This window comes from Danio rerio, chromosome 9, assembly GCF_052040795.2.
Source record: "Danio rerio strain M-AB ecotype USA chromosome 9, GRCz13ab, whole genome shotgun sequence".
In the NCBI taxonomy this organism is placed as follows: Eukaryota; Metazoa; Chordata; class Actinopteri; order Cypriniformes; family Danionidae; genus Danio; species Danio rerio.
In genome coordinates, this window is record NC_141029.1 from 29,127,606 (window position 1) to 29,147,305 (window position 19,700).

General features: G+C 36.7%; 1 long non-coding RNA gene across 1 annotated transcript in view; it reads right to left on the reverse strand.

Annotated features, from left to right (window-relative positions):
- LOC147835323 (uncharacterized) overlaps nt 1–18,974 on the reverse strand; it is a 66,171-nt gene extending 47,197 nt beyond the window's left edge. The window contains exon 1 of the long non-coding RNA XR_015499627.1: nt 18,596–18,974. This is a non-coding gene — a long non-coding RNA (uncharacterized LOC147835323). The remainder of the gene's footprint in view (nt 1–18,595) is intronic.
- Between the last annotated feature and the right edge of the window lie 726 nt (nt 18,975–19,700).

The following is a 19,700-nucleotide window of genomic DNA, read 5'->3' on the forward strand; positions in this document are numbered from 1 at the left end:
AAAATTCAGCTCAACAGTTAAACAAAGTGACATTTTTTGATATTTTAGTAGTTTGAAATAATATGATGCATAATAAATTCAATATATAGAAATAAGCCTGTAAAATAACAGCAAATGTATTGGCAGTTGATTACAAAGTTTTTTTGTACTTTAGTAAACAACACCAACCCAGACAATATATCAATTTTCAACTAGAAATGTTTAAAAAAGAACTTTTCATGGTTAAAGATTAAAGCTTGATCAAAGTCCCATAATGCACTTCAAAAGCACAAATAAAACAGGGTAAATAAAACTGAAAACATGAAACACTAAATATGAAAACTACTAATTTGCATAAAAATATTTTTTACTGTGTATTTCTTTGTTTTTTGCCATTGTTCTCTCACTATTTCCCAGTTCAGACATGAAATTTTTAAAAGTACTTGTCCAAACACATCATAAAAAGCTCTATCTCTTCTTTTGAACTTATTGAAAAGGCTTTGGTGTGTCCATAATATAGTTCACACCGGATGTTCATATCATGAACCTTCAGTTGTCAAGCAGGGGAGTGTGCTGGATGAGTATAGAGACAAAACAGATGAAAAGGTCAAACAAGCATGTTTCTGATGTAATAAGGGTCAGTATGTTCTCAGACATAATTGTATATTTCATGAGGAGTGTTGAAAGTTGCAGTGGATTTTTGTTAAAACAGCCATCTAGGGTGACCAGCTCTATTTTTTGTGTTCCAACTTCTGAAAGTCATGTTTTGAAACATTTATTTATTTATTTCTAGGAGACAAAACAAATAATATTTTCTACTAGTTACTACAAGTAGTTTTCATTAATTGAAGATATACAAACTAATTTTGAGAGGAGCATGTGATATGATTGACCGCAGGTGGTCTCTCATCTACAATCATTAGTTAGCCAATCAGATTAATCCAAACTCACCATAAGTAACCAAGCAAAAAAATTAAATAAAAATACTCCTTTATCTTCGTTTTCCGAGGAAACCCTCCATCCACCCCTTCTCCCCTTCTTTCTTTACTACGGGGAGCTCTCGAGAACTACCTGATCTCATACTCCACATGCTCAATCAACTAGGTGGTAGCCCTGGGCTCAATTATCTCCGAGTTATCTCCCAGGACAGCATGCCAAACCTGCTAACATTTGTCAAACAATATCTTAGTGTGAATTCTTGAATTATACAGGTAGTTGGCGCCAATAGCCTTGAGGTTAAGTGAGCCCACTTATAGCATCATGGCACTCATGACGACCTGAGTTCGATTCCTGTCCGATTCTTCCCCCCTCTTCATTGTGCACTGTAGTCTAATATTGTATGGTTATTGTAATGTTTCATATCACAGTAGGCTGCACACTCTACTGTTTGTGCTGCTGAATATGAATTTTCATACAAAAAAAAAATGCTTTAAATTCAAATAAGCTGCTTCTCCCTGCCCATCACTCCAATGTGCATGTTTGTATGTGTTATGTCAGATTAACAGCCGTCAGTGACATAGACAGCCACGGATGAAGCTGAAGCAAGATCACTAGTCAAAAATACCAAGTAAGTTTTTGATGTATTTGTGGTTCAGTCTATTGAAGCCTTTCTGAAATGATGAGTAATCACACATTTGTGCCAATTTACTGACACCATGCGGCCATGATGATTATATTGGTTATATTGGAATCCGTTGGCGATTTTACACTCCTTATTGCAAACATGCACTTTTTAAAAAGTTTTTAACTTATAAAATTAATAATTGAGGTGCAGCTGATCACAGAGAGTTGTAACATATGTTTTAATCCCAGTATCTTTGCAAACAATGTTCTGTGGACATGTGTATACATGTTATTATGGAGACATATCACGTCAATCAATTCGGTGGAAGTGGTGCGCACATGGCTCACAAGCAGACTGACGCACTCGCACACTTTTGGCGCACACAGTAGAAATTATCCCATGCTGTGGTAAGAGTTGTGTGTGGTTTTTAGTGCAATGTAAACAAAAGAATTTAACAAATTATTAATATGATTATGTATGTACAGATGATAGCAACAGTTTATTTAAATTTGTAACAAATTTTTTAGACTAAATTAACATTAGACAAATGCGATTTTTTTATTTATTCTTATTTTTATTTATTTATTTATTCGCTATTCTGTCATTTATTTTCATTGTAAAATTACCACTCATGTTTAAATCAAAAACTTTTTCATTTATTTTTAAGTTCAAAGTGAAAAACGGACTATTGTTTGTTTTTTATTAATATTTTGTGCTGTATTTGGTTACTGAGCAGCAATAAACAAAAATTTTAAATATAAGCAGTTTTCTTGTTATTTTTAAAACTAGTAGTGTTTTAAATTAAAAAAAATCGCATAATATTTGTGATAACCATGAAACCATGACTATTCTTCAGACTATAATCGTACAACCAAAATCTATAATCGTTGCATCCCTAATTGTTACGCAGTTTAAAACTTAACATATGAATGTGTCTGAATGTAGAAAAAGCCTTACATGATCAATACACTGATTTTGTTTCTTGAAATACAACATTTGGATATGCTTGTAAAAAAGCCATTGTACATTGTACAATGCAGTGATGTTATGTAGTTTCAAAATACAACATGTTACCATTGTAATGTAGAAAAAGGCAACATGGGTGTCTTAAGGAACAAAAATACAGCATATGGGCTCTTATATGCTGTTGTGTCATTAGTCCTATTGCAAGGCATATCTCTCCAGCCCCTCGTTTGGGATGCTTTTCATGAACTGGCCCCTATGACAAACTAATTGAATAGCCCTGCTATATAACTACACACAGTTCTGTCCAAATAAACTCTAAAAGTGGATTTTCACCATAGGTGCCCTTTAAATTAATAACAATGACTTGTTATCTGAATCACACTATTGGCACAAATACATGTTTATAAGAAATAAACTATAATTATTAGTTTTTAATTCACTTGTGTCCCGTACAGTGAATAAATGTGTGTTTATTTGTTTTCTTGCTTATTTAATTGATTTCTGAATGACTTTTTAGTGTTGATTTTTAATAAGCTATTTAAGAGTTAACTGCAATTGGATGAAAATAATTATTGGCTTATCCAGATCAGCCGGAATTTTAATATCAGTTCATCCCTAATTAAAATAAACTCATTTTGATTCTGGTGTTCAATGCGCTTTTCAAAATACCCAATCACTCTCACCAGGATAATTATTAATACTATTTAAAGTTCAGGATCAGATAGCAGTCTTCCAAGAAAAAGGACATCAATCTGTCAAATGAATGTATTCTTTGTTCCCGCTAACAGCAAGTTTGACAGAACTTATCAAAACATTTCCACAATTAGCCCCAATTCTTTTCCCAACAATATAATTGAACAATGATAAAAATCCATTCTGCACCTATTCTCTATTCTCCCCTCTCTCTTTCACCCCGTCATTTCCTATGATTGTTTTTGTAGTGAGCAAATTAATGGTTTTCTAGGCTCTCAGACTCTTATTAATTATAAACTGTACCAATGTGAAAATAAATGATCGTCCAGACTCAGACTGAATCCAAACTAACTCTCCAGCTGTCGAAACTAAGGCTTCTCTACACTGCTTTGACTAATCTGTTGCTGCAGCCTGATTTATTTATTTTCCTTTGGCACAAATTGAAAAATAAATAATAAACACAGGAAGGAGGTAGATGTACTAGCACACCGAAGGATGGCAGCAGGAAGGTACTATAGAAATCCTATTGCATTTTTGTGTTTTTGGCAGCTTTCAATGTGCTGGATAGCCCAAAATGAAAACTGAAAGGTCTTCTTTCTTTCACCAGAAAAAAAAAAAATAAGGTTGAAAAGGTTGGGGTAGTGGGGTGAAAAAATGAGTTCAACACACAAAACAAGAGTGCATTTCATTTAGCTGTTAATTACTCTAATGGAGTCCTTTTGTTGGCTGCGGTGATGGCAGCATGTGGAGAAGAGAATGAACAGAAGAGAAGCAGAAGCTTCCATTGTGTTCCTTGAGCTCCAGGCTTAGAGAAACAGGTCTGGTAATTAGTTTAGCTCTCTCTGCTTCACCTCGCGCCAGGAGAGGGTCTTTAGTTCAAGAAAAAAACACTGCCTTTACACAATTCTCATGCCGCTATGTTAAGACCCTGATGGTAAAAGCCAAGTTAGAAGCTATGGAATCAGTTCCAAACCCTTTGAGATTAAGGTTAGGAGGCATGAACCTACCACCAGCCCTCATGACTGAAAACATGAACGGCTTCATCAAACAACTGCCTGAATTAGATGAAGAACGCTATTGTGTGTGCACTGCAGAAGAAAGGAAAGCCTTCCAGAAACACAAAATGCGGTTTAAGTGGCACGCTGAGAGATGCTGGATCTGTCCATATGAGTGTCATCTTACTGCAGAGACTATTCTTGTTACTGAAAATAGAAAAGATGTGGGAACATGTAGGATTTCCTGTTCATTATATAGTGAAAGTGTGCCAAAGGGACTTTCTGATATGTTTCTGATCTTGTGAATTGTACAAGCTTTAATAGATTGAAAGATTGTAGATCACTACAGTTATTTTTTTAGAAATATAAAATGCTGTAATTTTTATAAAAGGGTGCTAAAATAGTTTTTATTTCATATTTGTGGAATGACATTCATATCCCTTTTCCAATAAGCAGTAATTTAATTACTTTATAATTTTTTGGAGGGATATTGTAAAAACTTTACTCATTAGTATCATTAGTATTATTAGCTAGCACTCTGCAACTCTCACATGGTTGCCGACTGAAGCTTAGGAGAGCTGCGCCCAGTCAGTACCTGGATGGGAGACAACATGGGAAAGCTAGGTTGCTGCTGGAAGTGGTGTTAGTGAGGCCAGCAGGGGGTGCTTAACCTGCGATCCTAACACTCCAGTATAGTGAAGGGTACCCTATACTTCTCAGTGAGCGTCATCTTTCGAATGAGATGTTAAACCGAGGTCCTGACTCTCTGCTCATTAAAAATCCCAGCATGTCCTTCGAAAAAAAAGAGTAGGGGTTTAAACCCAGCATCCTGGGTTTAAAAAAAATTGCCCACAGGCCTCTGTCCATCATGGCCTCTTAACCATCCCCATATCTTAATTGACTTCATCACTATATCTCCTCATCACCAATCAGCTAGTGTGTGGTGTGCGGTCAGGTGCAATATGGCTGCCATCATGTCATCCAGGTGGATGCTGCACACTAGTGGTGGATGAGGAGATTCCCCTCAATGTGTAAAGCACTTTGAGTGGTTTAGAAAAGCGCTATATAAATGTAAGGGATTGTTGTTATTATTAATATTATTATTAATGGATGGATGGATGGATGGATGTACATAAAGACAGACAAATGAGTCAGCTTCACCTCAAAATAAACTTAGCATGAAAGCAGAGATGACGTTTATATTCCAATCACACACAAACACATTTCATTTGAACTCCTCTTCCTGAAAGACCATCTATCTACATTGAGTGGCACTAACCACCATCTTTTGCTTTTCTTGTGTCTTAATCAATGTCAGAGTTCCTTGTGGGTTTTCTTCTCAATCATTGCTTGTTCTTTATTGTGGTTCTTGAGAGGTGGTCGTTTACACCTCGCTGAACAAGCTCAATGCCTTTCGCCCCCATGGCTGCCATTTTGTTCGACCCATAGACCTGTGTGAATGAACTCCCTTCTCCTCTTGCCCTGTGAAAGCGAGCGCTAAACCTCTCTCGTCTAATCATGGTGCTGCAGCGCGGATGGATGAAACCAGGGACGTCCCTGTCTTTGTTTGTGAGCCTGACCATCTTGATACGACTGGCATTTTCTGGCACCGTTTAAAGCCCAGAGGCTTTTTAATTTGCTTTCTATTGACTCTCCCTTAATTGGGTTTGTTGGCGGCTTCCAGGATTCGCTCCTAAGTTCAGAGATGTTAAACCCATATTGTATTCGCAGACACGCTCAAAAGTACGTCGCCACCCCAACTGGGCAAAGCCTAAAAGCCCCCTGGGAGAAATACTAACGAAAAGGAATAAGGAGGAATACTGATAAAAGAAATGGTAAAAAGGGGGAAATTGAGGAGATTTGGACCTTTGAGGAATTTAAAGCAATTAACTGACTTGGTCAGAAATTGATTTTTTGTGTTTTGTTTTTGTGCTTTTTTTTTTTTTCCTGTCCTTGACCTCTGCTACTTTTATACATTTTCACATGTGTATGTGTGTATACAGTAGAACATCACAAATAGTTGCTCTAAGTTTGTGTTTACTTGATCAACATGGTAAAAACTGTGATATTTTGAAACATTATTTTTCTCTCTTTATGCACTGGACACTTTACTTAAACTCCATCTTACAAGGACTTAATAAGGAAAACAATCTTGTTACTTGTGAATAGAAATATCCCAATCAGGTTTTTTTTTTTTTTCGCCCTCAAGTCTAAGTCATTTGATTTTGAGTAACTACCAATACCGAAACCTGATCCGATATTTCTATAATACAGTGCATAAAAAATAAAGGAGTAAAGAAACATATCCAGGATGTTCCTTATTTTTTATTTAATTCACCGTAATTTCTTGCAAAAAAACACTTCTGTGAGGTAGCTTGAACAATCAAGTAATAAATCAAGTAAATTTGGTTTGCTATGGCAATGTTGTCATCATCAATTTTATAATACCTCCAAACCGCAGACACACTTGCGCTTTCCACTTCAGGCTGCTTCCATGCTCTACTTTGCCAGCATTAAACCAATAGCGTCTCTGCAACAGTGATGTCATGCCGCACACATCGCTGTTTCTGTGTGAATTCAAAAAAGAGGTCAAACTCTGTGCCACCGCTTACCTATAGATGTGTTTAAAAAAATTATGTGAATATATATACACATATATATTCAAGTCCTGATCAGGAGGTAACGTCAAATTCCAATCAAGTCTGAAACAGTGTGATTGGGCCCGATTTACAATCATGTGATCAAATCTGGACATCCTTCCTTGTGAATGTACCACAAATCATGTTGCACAATATTTCTTCAACTACTTTTGCACAATACATTGCACAATATTGTTCTATCATATGTAAAAGTAATTTTATAGTCTGTCTTAGGTTATGTGTAGAGCAGGGGTGGCTAACCCTGTTCCTGGAGAGCCACCTTCCTGCAGATTTCAGTTGCAACCCATATCAAACACACCTGCCTGTAATTATCATGAGGTGTTCAGGTCCTAATTAATTAGTTCAGGTGTGTTTGATATAGATAGCAACTGAAATCTGCATGAAGGTGGCTCTCCAGGAACAGGGTTTGCTACCCCTGGTTTAGAGTATACGTATAGTTGATTAGTATAATTAGATTATCGCTTTAGTATATTATGTATAAGTTTAAAATAGCTCTTACATCCAGTGTTGTGTTCATATTTATGATCGTTTATTGATGTAGAACTGTGCTCCTATGTGACACAACATTTAGTTCCCCTGTATGTCCCCACACAAAGCGGATTTGCAATAAACCTTAACTTCACTATAATTAACTACATCTTTAATACAATATATTTAAATATTTTATTTATTCCTGTGATAACAAATTGAATTGTCAGCATGATAATGCTAAATGCATTTTGTCTGTGTATAGTAAATATTATCTGCATTTTATGTGTACGTTGACATAACAATTTTGTATTGGTTTTTGAACAGTTGATGTCAAAACCATTCCCATTTGTGCAGAAATGACTAAAAACTCTGTATTATACATGCCAGGTCACATTTATTAATTGTATTTTTTTGTCATGTAAATGAATGACAATACATTATTTATATTTAAAAGAATTTGAATTATTTACATTTAAAACTAATCAGTAAATAAAGCAATTTGAGCACAGTAAAACTAGATAAATGAAGAGAACTCAAACCAACCGAGTACTGTAAAACCCAATAAGTTAAAGCAACTCAAACCGTTTGAGGAATCCGATTGCTACAAACCATTTGTGTTACAAAAAACTAATCTACATGAGTACTGTGAACTTACTCCATTTAAGATGAAATAATGAGGTATTTAAGTAACTCATTACCTTCAACACTGAGTTCTAAACCCTTTTTTTAAATAAGTATGATTAACTTTCAGTCAATTTTGAGTTAACTACACTCACTTCATTTGATAAAGCTGACTGTTGGGTTTTACAGTGTACAGTCTATAGTCTAAATGTGGCTTGCTAATGATTTTACCTGCTAAACACCCTACAGATAATCAAAGTCAGAGAGTGTTTAGTGTTTTTGTTCAGTTTCTGAATAAAAGGTCTAGCGTTTTAGTGTCTGCTATAGTTTTTCACAGCATCTGTTTTAATACACAAACAGCCACACACAGGGACAGTGAAGCAAAGCTATAATTCGGCAAATCCGGCCAATGCAGGCGGTATATTAGGAATCTGATTAAACGGTGCTATTCACATCAGTGACGCCGTCTCGGCTCCACGTTCAAAGTGTGCATGTGTGTCTTTCATGCTATGGCGCTTCTGCCTGGATAACACTATTGGTTTCACATCAGCACAAGAGCAGGAGAACAGTGGATTAGCTCACACAGCAAGCCTTTTCTATTACCATCCTTTCTTCCCACAATCCTCTCTCACCCACCTATTTCATAGACTTTTTTCTCTCCTCAATATGTCACACCTATTTTTCCGCTTGTTGCATTGCTGTTTCTGTCTCTTTCTCTCAAGTTGCCTGTTTCTTTCTCTCCCTTTGCCCAGCAATTATGCCCTAAACTCACCTCACCCAGGCGGTCAGGATGAAATTGATTTGCCATTATGTGAGTTGAGGTACCTCAGGCCGCCCTGAAGCAGAGCTGTGGTGCTTGACAACAGTTAGCCTGTGTGTGCCCAGGGGCATCTACTTGGAGTATTGAGCAGTTTCTCAAATTTGAATAAGAAAAGCATGTATGCAAAAAACAAAGTCAAAAACACAATGAACTAAATCTCTAGATGAGAAGGGTTGCTGTTGCTTTGACAAAGCTGTATGAGTTAGTTTGTTTCCTGCCTGAAATAACATTGTTGGCATGGGTTACCATGTTCCTACAATAGTTGATCATATTAAGATGCTTTTGGAATTAATTAGCACTCTGTTTTGATAAATTAGCCTGTAACATGTTTAGCATGAGTTAGAATGTTGTTGCCATGTTTTTGTCATAAATTTGCAGGTTGTTAGTATGAATTGGCATGTTTCTAGAAAAAAAAATAGCATGTTGCTATCATGTTTCTAGCATCAATTGGCTTGTTGCTAGCATGTTTCAAACATGAGTATGTTGCTACTAGCATGCTTCAACTATTACGTTACTACATTTTGGATAGGCTACATGAATTGACATTATTTTTGCCATGAATAAGATTATTATAGATTATAATTGCAGTGAAGCCATTTGTTTCTATGCACATAACATGTTGCTAGCGCATGTTTTAGGCATGCTTAACATGTTCTTTATATGAATTATTGCACGTTCTGGGATAGTTGCTCTGCTGGTGAAAGATAGATAAACTAAAGAAAAAGTTTTGACCCCATAAATGAAAATATCGGCTTAGTCCCTTTAATAATCTGGGATCACCACTGCGGAATGAACCGCCAACTTATCCAACATATGTTTTACACAGCGGATGCCCTTCCAACTGCAACCCATCTCTGGGAAACACCCATTCGCTCTCACAGCACACCCAATTCACCTATACCACATGTCTTTGGACTTGAGGGGGAAACCGGAGCACCCAGAGGAAACCCATGCAAACAAGTGGAGAACATGCAAACTCCACACAGAAATGTCAACTGACCAAGCCGGGGCTCAAACCTGCAACCTTCTTGCTGTGAGGGAATTGCTCTATCGTGTTGCCCTAAATGAAAATCTATGGGAGTGTTTTTTTCAAACAATCGTCTGACCCAGAAAACTTGAAAGATCAAGCAGGAGATGAGTGTATAATTTTGGTAAACAAAAGAAGAGGAAAAGGGAGAATGAGCTTTTAACATTATTTCAGTATGTTTGGCTTTGTCAAGCCAACACAAATAGTATGAAATATGAGAGCACATGGTCTTAAAAATGCTAATTTTTGTAAAGTGACAATGTCCACATTTTAGGTTCAGCGGTGAGGCAGTGTCTCTTTTACCTTGCTTAAGCTTCCTTGTTGACTCCCTATTTAAGGTCATTTATGTGATATTATATCATGAATTATAATTTCAGGCTGTCAGTTATTTTTATCCTTGGCTCATTATAGAAGCATGCCTGAGGCAACATTGCTGCAAAATTATATTATGTTTCCAAGTTTTATATTATTATTATATTATGTTTCCAAGATTTGTGTGACTCTGGTAACATTGTATTGCTTTGGTTTTGTGGCAATCAAAGGTTAATGCACTAACACTATTTAACTTACTTCAATAGAAATTACTATTGAAACAGTTACAATCAACCTAACCACAAATCTAACCATTTTAATGATATGCAAATCTAATAATATATCTAAAAAATCTTACACAATCAAGCTTTCTTAATATATTGTGTATTGTGTGTAATTTTTATGGTACTCCAGACAGTGCAGTGGTGCTGTACCAGCTTGGCAACCATGCAAGTTTGCTACTGTATGTCAGAAAAGTCATACACATGAATCAGTCTATGTGCTATTTGTTTATGAATTCATACATGCATTTTAGTAAAAGTGCTTTTATAACTTAGATTATGAAGGAAGGAATCCCTCAAAATAAGTCTTAATGCAATTTTACTGAATTTAATTTGAGTAACCTGTAATTTGGCTGCCTTATATTTTTTTTTCCTCCCAGAATGTGAGATAATTAGTTTGCTGTTTGTGATAATATTCTGATGAAGTGACTCTCAGAGCAGAAGATGAAGTTCATGTGTTCTTAGGTTATAATGTCCGACTCCTCACAGAGTGAGATGAAAGATGCTGAAAACACAAGTGGTGTGAAAAAAGTACATTTTAGATTTGTATTTTTTTTTTTTTTTTAGAACTTCCTTTTTTTTTTTTTTTTTGAGCTAAATTTAGAATTGGCCATTCTGTCTTGAACCATTTTATATTGTTTTAACAGCTATAAAATCCATTCAGTATTAGAAAATTTCCTCTTATTCTCAAAAGTTGTTTGACAATTATTTTATTGATTGGCGGCCGTTGGAATTGCTCAATAGTGAACAGTAATACAGTACTAGAGCTCAGAGGTCACATAGCTTGCAGCATTGACAACTTAGAATTAATGCAGGCCTGATTACATAAATAAAATAAAGAGACAGGCTATACTGTTATAGAAAGACTGAGGCACTGACACTTGCCCTCTCTCATTCTCTTTGCCAGCTACATTTACACAAACATGTACACATCTTTAACATTGAGTAATCCCTATGTGAGTTGTGTATGATTTTCCACACTAAAAAATGAGAAAATGAGCAGGATCTCCTGTTTCTCTGTCCAGAATCTCTGGAGAAAGTTGACTGAATACCTTCTGGCCCAGACAGAGAATAATCATGCTGTTGCACCAAAAAGCACTGCGGGTCAAACTAATGGATATGACCTTCACCAGAAACAGCCAAAGGCTTCTGCCCACTCAGTCTGTTATGAATCCTGTAATCTTCATCAATAACTGTGTATATGGATATTTTGAGGTTTACACTGTAATTATATAATAATAATATTATTATATTAATATATAAATAGAAGAAACATATATAATAGAATGTATACAGAAACATACATGCAATAAATATTGGGGTATGATTTTTGGGCTTGACTGTGTGTGTGTGTGTGTGTGTGTGTGTGTGTGTGTGTGTGTGTGTGTGTGTGTGTGTGTGTGTGTGTGTGTGTGTGTGTGTGTGTGTGTGTGTGTGTGTGTGTGTGTTCTGTCAATAGTTCTGTCTGGTTCTTAAATATCATTGGCTAATAGCTGTGCAATATTCTGCAAATAGCAGCACTCTTTACCCTTTGCCCTTGTGTTTTACTCCACCCACATACAGCAACCAGCAGAGGACACTACAGTTTGACCAATATTGCTGCTGTTGGACAACAAAATGTAGTTTTGAGTCTTTTTTAGTCGAGAATGTAGTTGTTTAGATTGCAACTATGCAGTTTATTTATGAGGATCGTACCTATTTTAAAATATTTATAATTTCTGAGAGGTGACGCAGTGGCGCAGTAGGTAGTGCTTGGCCTCGGCTTTGGCAGTTGGCATTTCTTTGTGGAGTTTGCATGTTCTCACTGCATTTGCGTGAGTTTTCTCTAGGTGCGCTGGTTTTCCCCACTGTCCAAAGACATGCTGTACAGGTGAATTGGGTAGGGTAAAATTGTCCGTAGTGTATGAGTGTGAATGAGTGTGTATGGATGTTTTCCAGAGATGGGTTGCAGCTGGAAGGGCATCCGCTGCATAAAACATACATCAGCACATACACTGCAAAAAATGCTTTTCTTGCTTAGATTTTTTGTCTTGTTTCTAGTTTAAATATCTAATTTATTGAAATAATTTCTTATATCAAGAAGCATTTTCTAGACAAGCAAAACATATTGTCTTGTTTTGAGAAATAAAATGCCAATATTAAGTGAGTTTTTCCTTAAAACAAGCAAAATAATCTGCCAATGAGGTAAGCAAATTAATCTTGTTTTTTCTTTTGACGTAAGATTATTTTGCTTACCCCATTGGCAGATTATTTTGCTTGTTTTAAGGAAAAACTCACCTAATTTTGGCATATTATTTCTGAAAACAAGACTATATGTTTTTCTTGTCTAGAAAATGCTTCTTGATTTAGGAATTTTAAGATATTTGGACTAGAAATAAGACAAAAAATCTAAGTAAGAAAAGCATTTTTTGCAGTGTAAGTTGGTGGTTCATTCTACTGTGGCGAACTCGGAATAATAAGAGTACACAGCTGAAAAATTTCTTAGAGACAGCGCATGTGTGACCATTAGCCTGTCATTGAGCAGAGCAAAGATGGTTGACATTGTAAAAACACAAGCTGGCGACAGAGGCAGCATAATAAGCCATTAGAAAAGAAAATCAGCAAAATTTCAAACTACAGCTAATCAAAACATTATTAGACAAGTAAAATTCTAAGTCTATCTATCTCTTTTGCATGTTGTAGAGCTGTATTTCTACATACAATTGTAGTGTATTTACATATCAGGAATGTATTTTGTGTTGACCACTCTTTGTATAACCATGAGATACTTTTTGGTTGACCATCTGTTTGTTTCTAATGAGTCTTCTGTTTTTGTTACTATAGACTAGTTCAGTGAAAAGAAAGAAGAAATGCCTGCATGTGTTTAGCATTTTTCCTTATCCCGATTGTAATAGAGAAATACTGGGAAATGTCGGTAGACTAATGGCATTTCAAGCCTTTCAGCCTTATAATCTTAAAATATCAGCAAAATCACTTGTTTTTGTCATCTCTTCAGACATTACGCTAGAGAATGATTCAAAAATTAGCTCTAAAATTATGTGTGTGAAGTAGAAATGGTTTCTGCTGTTCTGATGTCAGCTGCAAATGTGAATGAATGGCAAAAGAAAGTAGTTCCTCTTACAAAAGGGCTTTTAGACTCTTTGTGTTTGATTTTTTTTCTTTATATACATGACCATGCTGTCGAACTGTTGTATAAACACAATATCACATGAGTAGCAATGCAATATAGCTGTATATCATCACTGGTAGGACACTAAGGCACTCAGCCTATGACCTCGTGGCAATGCATGCCTCCCACCAGTGCTGATATACAGCCATATTGCACTGCTATTCGTATGATATTGCTCATAACTATATATATATATATATATATATATATATATATATATATATATATATATATATATATATATATATATATATATATATAAATATATATATTTTTTTGTAGCCAATGAGTCAGTAATTACAAAGCAATTCTGCAGCATCACACATGCACACAAACACACGCGCACACACACACACACACACACACACACACACACACACGCACACACACACACACACACAAACACCTGGTTTCCATCACTGTACCTTTCAGCCTCTTCAAACCCAGCCTCAGGTCTTAACTAGTGATTTCAGGAACTCATTAACACTCTGGTGTGTTTGTGAACAAGGGTCTCTTTCCAATGTGAGATGTTGCTGGAGGCAAATAAAACAAGGTTGAGATACTTTGCTGAAGTCACATAACACTAAGCTATAAGTGTTGCTGGAAAATTATACCATGCAGAAGTGCATTCTGACGTTTGCCATTTATGTGGCTATGGAGAGTATATTTTTTACAGAAAAGAAATGTATACTAATAGCAGCTCCATCCGGTACAGGTAGATTTAAAAGTTACATTGTGGAATTTACATTTTTATGTTGTTTTCTTGATTGAATTGCACTCGTCATGATAATTCAGCAACACCAACTTTGTGTAGCTGTGCTTTGAAGCTTCATACAAGTAAAACTTTAGCCCTAGTTTAATTTGGACTTGTTATACCGTGTTATGGCCATGATGTACTGTACCATGTTAAAGAACAACCATCTCTAGGGTATTTAGAAAATAGTCGAATAAGAGAAAATTTCCAGTGAGTGGCAGTTCTGTGGGCGAAAAATGCCTTGTTGATGAGAATAGACAGACTGGTTTAAACTCAAAGAAAGGCTACAAATGCGTTACGAGGTGGTCTCTCCACACCAACACCAGTGTGCAGCATCAACTTGGATGATGAGAAGACGTTTTCTATTCACAAGATGGCGACAGAACCGCATAATAAGCCCTAACGCTTAGAAGCTTATAAACAGTCTGATTTCTAATTACAGCAGATCAAATCATTATTAAACTGGTAAGCAATTCCTGCCAACATTTCCGTTTTTCCTGGGAGTATCCTATATTTCAGACCAATCTCCTGCAACCATCTCATTTTTTTAACGGGAAAACTCCCGTAAATTCACTCACCCCTCTTTTTGGTACAGTCCGCAAACACCCCGGGGTTGCCAACTTTGGTACAGTACCTGATAGCAGCGGCCGCCTAAAACCCGCTGCATCCTATCCCGGTTCTCAACAGTGTTATTCACTATTCAGAGACCTCACCCTCGAACACCCCCTCCCCCAGGTCTCTCAGATTTTCAGAGACAAGTTGGCAGGTAAGATGATCTCTCTGTGTATGTTGTAGTGCTGTATTTATACCAATTTGCTTGCATATCAGGAATGTGTGTTGTGTTAGCAGAAAGAAAGAAGCAAAGTCTGCACTTGATTAGCGTTTTTCCTTATCGCAAACACAACAGCAGTCTGGTAGTGATTGTGTTGCTTTTTTTAGGGTTATTTATTGTGATATCCCGATTGCAACAGAGAAATACTGTAGATTGTAACACTGTAAGAAAATATCTCAGTAGATGCATGGCATTTCATGTCACGTTCAGCCTTATAATCTTAAAGTGTGAGCAAAATCACCTGTTTTCTCATCACTTTAGAAATTATGCTATAGAGTCATTCGAACACTAGCTCTAAAGTGAATTTAGTAATAGTGATTTAGAAACGGCATCTGCTGTTTTTACGTCAGCTGCAGATGTGAATGAATGGCGTAAGAAAGTAGTTCCTAATAAAAAGTTGTTTTTAGACTCTTCGTGTTTGATTTTCTTATTTATATATACAATTGTGCCATCAAACTGTTGTATAAACGCAATATCACACTCACAGCAGTGAGATATGGCTGTGTATCAGCACTGGTGGGATGCTAAGGCAACGCACGGCTCCCACCAATGCTGATATATAACGCACGCCTCCCACCAGTGCTGATGTAAAGCCATATCTCACTGCTATGAGTGTAATATTGCCCATATATATTATTTATAATGAAGTTTCAGTGTTTTATGTTATGTCAAGAAATGCCTAATATGAAGAAATATTAAAGTTGAAAAAAAATCAATACACTTCTGCAGAAATGATCAAGAATGAGGAGTGTCCTGGATAAGGTTGATAATAACACAATACTGCCAGCACTTAATTTGAAGTATTGCTTTGGCATTCATTGATCCTGATGGACAAGAAAGATAATCTGAGTGAAATAACCTGCACAAATTTTCTTCTCCATAATTATTTCTTTTTCCCCTTCTGCCTCTGTAGTCATATAGTTTCCTTCTCTTGTGGTAAGGCTGTCATTAACACTGATGGCAGACGGTGACAGGATCTACAGTTCTGATCGCCCTTGTTTCCTCCTCACAGGGTGCCAAGCCGTAATGGTACAAGATACCACCCAGAATACAAGCCAGCCTTTTCAGAGGGCACAAATCAATAAAGCCACCATCTGACCGATGGGAATACAACTGAGAGGAAGGCAGAGACGGATCGGTAAGCCAGTTTTGTCTCTGTATCCGTTTCATTTCATTTGAGATGAGGTGCCAGTTTTTCATCGCCCCATTATCTATCATCGATTTTCAAATGAGGAAGTCTCAAGATTTTTTCCCCTTAAGTCTCAAGTGAGATCCAATGTAACATGACGTCGGAAGTCGACACAGCTCAGTTGAGACCACTAATGGGGTTGGTTTCAGTCAAACCACGTTAAGGCCAGCAAAAAAAACTCTTTGGGTCCCAGAGTGGTTTACTTGGCCATTTTGACTTTGGCACCGGGCACTGCAGTGTTTCTTGAGTGACCACTTTTTCCAAGAAGTCTACTAAAATAGCACAGAGAGGCACTTAAGGTCCAGTCACCATTTTAGAATTCTGATGACGATGATGAGTTATTGCTCTTCAATCTAATGAACGTACCGTGTCTTGATTGTTTCCAACGATGCGTTAAATGTCAGCCTATGTTTCCTAAGGGATTCATGTACAAAATGATTAAACACAAAAGCGCAGGCATATTTTTGGATGTTGTGAGCCAGCGAGGTGTCTCGTGCTTACTGGGCCAGTTTTGAAGGACTTGGCTGGATTTCTCCTGGCGCTGTTATCTGCAGCTCTGTCCTTATTCTCCTTCACACAGTCAGAGCATCTAATGAGAGCCAGAACTTGGCCTCAGTCTTGTTTTTAAAGCACAAATATAACCTTATTTGTATTTTGGGGTATGCTGACGTTGTTTCTCTCTAGAAATGTCTAGACTGTAAGAGCGTGTAATTGTCTCTATTTTTCCTATCTTGTCACAGGGCAACACTCTTAATATTAATCAGGGTGTATGTTTATGTAGATTGATCATGTGCTTGATTTTGACTAATAAATCGCAGCTGCAAGCCAATTCTGTGTAGTTGGGTGAAATTTGAAATAAAAGCATGAGCCGCTGAAATCCTGTACATCTTTCCATGAGGTGATAATACTTTGGAATCATTAGGTTCTATTTGGTCATATAATAGTTTAGGTCAGTGGTTCCTAAAGTGGGGGTCGGAACACCCTGGGGGGTCGCGGGACAATGACGAAGTTGCTCGGTAAGTCAAATAAATTTTATTAAACTATTAGAATTACCATATTTATTCATAACCCACAGAAAATAAAAATAGTTAATAGTTGCATAAAAACATCAACATGCAAATAAAAAGCCATCAGTCTTTCAATATTTTATTCAGATTCAGATTGATTTTATAGCACAAGGTTAAACTTAAAATTAAATTAAACTAATTAATAATTGACTATAAAAATTATATGGTTGTTAAACAGTTTTTTGTGTTGTCAATATGCTTGTGTGCGCAATGTTTGTATATATTTATAACCACAGGAATATGGGGGTCTCGAGTCACTGGCATTGTTATTTTGAGGGTGAAAGACTGAAAAGTTTGGGAACCCCTGGTTTAGGTTAAAGCTAGGGTTAAAGCAATTAATAAAAATAGGCAAGTATCAACAAAAATCCACTTATTTATTAACAGATGAATAAGTAAATAAATAAATGAAGGAAGGAAGGAAGGAAGGAAGGAAGGAAGGAATTGGATTTTTTGCAATAATTAAGTTATGAAAATACAGGCTCATATTGGCATTAGGGATTCCATGAAGGATGTTTAACATTAAAAATTTTCAGAACACTAAACTTTGGAACCTTTATTTCAAGCATATATGTATATATATGTATGTATAATATATAAGGTTGTGGTAATATTAAAAAGAAAAAACGGTGCAATATTGTGTTAGTAAATTTCAATTTAACATAGCCAAAAATGTAGCAGTATATGAATTATGTAGTGAATTTACGTGGCCATCTTGAACATGAACTTTTTATACTCTCGCAAAAAAAACTCTCAATCCCTAAGATTCCTATTAAAGTGCCTGGACATTGTGAGGGAAATTTTGCAGAGCGAAAGTAAATGTGACTGCAGCTTAAGTGTGAAGAACATTTTGCAGTCTAGAGAATCTTTTGTGCATTGAAAAGATTGTAAAAATGCTAAAGGTTCTTTGTAGAATTGTCAAGGCGAGTAGAAGACTCTTATTTTTTAGGAATGCACAGAAAACATAAACTAGTTATGAGTAAATTATGACACAATTTTTGTCTGACATGCTTGGAAACTAGTATGTCAATGCGTGAGGTAAATAGCCTCAAGAACAGATTGATGGAAGAAACCAAACTGCATTGCTCTTGCTAAAGAGATAAAATGGACACAAAGGGAAAGGAGCATTGACCTCGATCAGCCGTCATCTCTGACAAGCTGATTTAAATGAAGGCAGTGCCAGAAGGAATGTTTCTACTCCCGCCAAAGTTCCTTTTCTTTTGTGTGGCCTCAAAGACAGCTGGTCAGGCACAGTCTCCCTTCATGAACGCTGTGGAGATAACTACCTGATGCATGACGTGGAGAAGTTGACTACAGACCGTGCAAGTCAGCCTGCGCCTCGGCTGGTTACCGACCGTCCGCCGGCCGCTCGCTGGCCAAAACGGATGGTTTGACTTCTAGCCAAGCGCTCAAGCTGTGAGCAGGTCCTGCAGCCTCCTGCGTTCAGACAATATTACATTTGTTACATAGCCCTTTTTCCACTCCCCCACCATCTGTTTTCCTAATGGAGCTGTCCAGGGCTTGTCATTCACTCATGACTGAGCTTCCCCTAGAGCAAACCACTCACAACTTCAGCCTAGGGGTGGGGTTGGGTAAACTTTTAAAGAACTACTTTTTTCTTTCCTCCAGCCTCTATTTTGAACGGTGCGCTAACTGATTTTCACATATGGCTTTCAATAGCATTTCTAAACAAAGACAGATCTGCTGGGAATGGGAAATCATTTATAGACAGGGAAATATGTTAGTCTCGGAAAATGTCATGAATAATATTAACAAAGGAGGGAGTGATGACACTCTCCACCTTCATTATCATCACAATGACAGAGGGTGGATCAAACGTTCCCAGTTTCCCCGATGATGTCATAGACATTGGTCACATGATAGAATGGAATGGTAATGCAGCTCTTGAACTCTGGCCAGAAGGATACTCTAATCAAAGAAATATTCAGAATTAATGACTGTGTATTACTTAAGCTGTAAGGTGTGAGAATGCAGGGACACTTAAGGGTGGAGTGCCTGCAACTCCTTATATTGTTTTTACTATATGGTCAATACTATCCAATTTTTAATTTTTGTTTTGGTGTAGTGCAAAAGTAATACAGTAATAGTAGTAATAGTGTAAAAGTAATAGTGCTGATGGCATGGTAAAAATCTTGTCACAAATAATAGGGCTACACCCAGCATGTTTTTGTCTTTCTGCTTCTACTACAGATGTATAAACAATTCAACAGGTTCAGATGGTTGAGCTAGATCAGGGGTGTACAAATTCGGTCCTGGAGGCCCAGTGACCTGCTGAGTTTAGC